The sequence below is a fragment of the Charadrius vociferus genome, unplaced genomic scaffold (genome assembly GCF_000708025.1).
Source record: "Charadrius vociferus isolate BGI_N301 unplaced genomic scaffold, ASM70802v2 scaffold843, whole genome shotgun sequence".
Taxonomy (NCBI): domain Eukaryota; kingdom Metazoa; phylum Chordata; class Aves; order Charadriiformes; family Charadriidae; genus Charadrius; species Charadrius vociferus.
Window position 1 is genome coordinate 162,189 of NW_009647430.1, and position 2,411 is coordinate 164,599.

Below are 2,411 nucleotides of genomic sequence, written 5' to 3' on the forward strand. Positions count from 1 at the left end.
CTCCGGTGGCTCCATCCGTTCCGTACGTGGCTGCCTGGTGGCTGGGACCGGCGTCCCGCCCCACGTCCCCCTGTGGGACCCTTCCCGCTGAGCAGCCGGAGCTTGTTGGGGCTGAGCATCCAGCCGGAGGGCAGGAGCCGGGGATTTCGGTAATCCCAGCCCTGATCCTTTTGCAGACGCCGCCGTGAGCTTCCCTCGAGCCGTGCCGAGGGAGCTGGGGTGATGGGCCGTGTCTGGGTGTCCCCTGGGGTGGGCGTGTGGCACGGTGAGAGCGGGGCGAGCGTGCAGCGAGCGAGCGTGGAGGGGAGACTCGTTAGAAGCAATTAGGAGACGAGCGAGGGACATTCTCTAACCACGCTGGAGGCTTTGGAAAGGGTCCAGAAAGCTGCAGGAGAAATCCCGGCCCTGAAACCCGATGGAAGAAAGGGGCTGTGTTCGGGGCGAGCGAGCTGCGTGCCGTCAGCCGAGCGGGAGGGGAAGAGGAGGGAGGTGGGGAGGCAGGACTCTGCCTGTGAAAGGCCCTCTGTGCTTCCCGGCGGAGGCACGAAGGGGGTTTATACGGCCGTGACAACAGGGAATCTCGCCCCGGTCTCTGCGCCACGCGGTGGGGTCCGTGCGTGGTCCCGTGCAGCCCTGGTCTCGCCCTGGGGACCGCTCCTGGCCCAGGCGCCTTGTCTGCAGGCTGCTGTGACTCAGAGCTGGTTCGTGCGGTGGTGTGCGCATCTCCTGCCCCCTCCTCGCACGGCTCTGAGAGCATTAGCGTCGCTCCCGCGCTCGCTGGGGGAAGAGCTCTTAATGCATCCCCGCCGAGCATCCCCCGGGTCACGCCGGCCCTGAGCGAGGTCCCTCGCTTGTCCTCCAGACCTTCCCCCATCCTCTCACCGCTGCTGCCCGCCTTCACCTGGCTCTTTCTGGCCCGGGGAAAAGGGAAAAAAAATCAGCGCGTCCCGGGGGCGCTGGGGGGGCAGCCGGGCTGGGCACGGCTCCTGGGGGGCACGGGAAGGATGCGCAGGAGGAAACCGCAACACTCCTCCCTCCCGGCGCTGCTTTCTCCCTCCTCATCTCGCACCCCCTGACCCGCTCCTCTCCCGCCGGGGTGATGTTCGGCCCGAAGGGGCTCGCGTTTTTTTGGAGGGAGCAAAGTGATGCTCGTTGGTCCGAGGTGCTGGCCTTTCCCTCCCCTTGTCAAAGGCGGCATTTATTTCCAGTCCCCACACAGGCTGGTTAGCGTTCGGCTGTGTGGCTGAGGCTGCCCTTGACTTCCCTCTCCAATATTTAAATTGCAGGGGAATAAACATCGGCGCGGGAACCTGGAAGCCTTTTTTCAGGGCTCTGATGGCACTTTTGCTCCTCCCGGGAGGCGGGCGCCTCTCGGAGCGGGTGCTCGCCTCCCCGCCGAGGAGAGAGGGGGTGTCGCTGAAGGCACGCAGGTTTTGGGCCTCGGTGTTGCTTAAACGCCGTCAGAGCAGTGGTGGCATTTAATTTAGATGCAAAGGAGAGGAGGGAGCGCGAGCCCGACCCGCTGCTTCACGGTGGCTGAGAGGAGGGGTTGCGTGAGCCAGAGAGGGTCCCTGGTGAGGACGGAGCTGGGTGATGGGGATGGAGAGTGAGCGGGGGGCTCACGGCTTTGGGTCGGGAACACCTCCAAGGATGGAGCCTGTGCAGCCTCGCTGGGGGGAACGTGTGCTTCCCCCCGCCCCCCTTTTGCTCCAGTTCTCCGGCACATCCCTCAGGAGACAGGTTCATCTCCTCCGAGGCCGGGAGAGATACCCCACGTGGGTACCACAGCACCGGCCGCTGCATCCCATCCCCGGGCAGGTCCCTCGGGAGCGCTGAGCTCTTCCTCACCGCTGTGATTAATCCACAGATCAGCGTGGGGGGGAAAAAACCCCTTCCCCAGTGCTGTGTGCCGGAGCAGCCTCGGCACAGCGAGGATCGGCTTTATTCCCACCGCCGGTGCTGGCAGGGGCATCCCGAGGAGTGATGGCGGGGGGATCTCCATAGCGGAGGAGATGAAAGGAGAGTGCTGGATGCAGCCCCGCTGCTGCCTGCCACGCTGCCATCGCCCCCCGAGGGGCTGCGGGAGGAAGGGTGCGGGGATGGGGACGGAGGAAGGGTGCGGGGACGGGGACGGGCGATGGGAGGAGGGGGGCAGGGAGCTGCCAGGAGGGAGCGGGAGCTGCCAGGGGCTGAAGAATGGCTGAGAGCAGAAGAAGGGGCTTTAGAGCTTAATTTCCTGTCCCCGCGGTGGGGATGGGATTTGTCTGCCATCTCCAAGGAGACGCCGGCTGCTCGGCTGCTGGAATACTAATGGCAGTGGGAGGCGTGCGGCGGGGGGCTCCGGGGGCAGCCCCAGCCCCTCCTGGGCCAGGCTGCAGGGTCCAAAGCCGCCCCAGCATCTGCCACCGCGG

At 65.9% G+C, this 2,411-nt stretch overlaps 1 protein-coding gene across 1 annotated transcript in view; it reads right to left on the reverse strand.

Moving 5' to 3' along the window:
- IFITM1 (interferon induced transmembrane protein 1) overlaps window positions 1-2,411 on the reverse strand; it is a 19,206-nt gene that overhangs the window by 16,308 nt on the left and 487 nt on the right. The gene's annotated exons all lie outside the window — the stretch shown is intronic.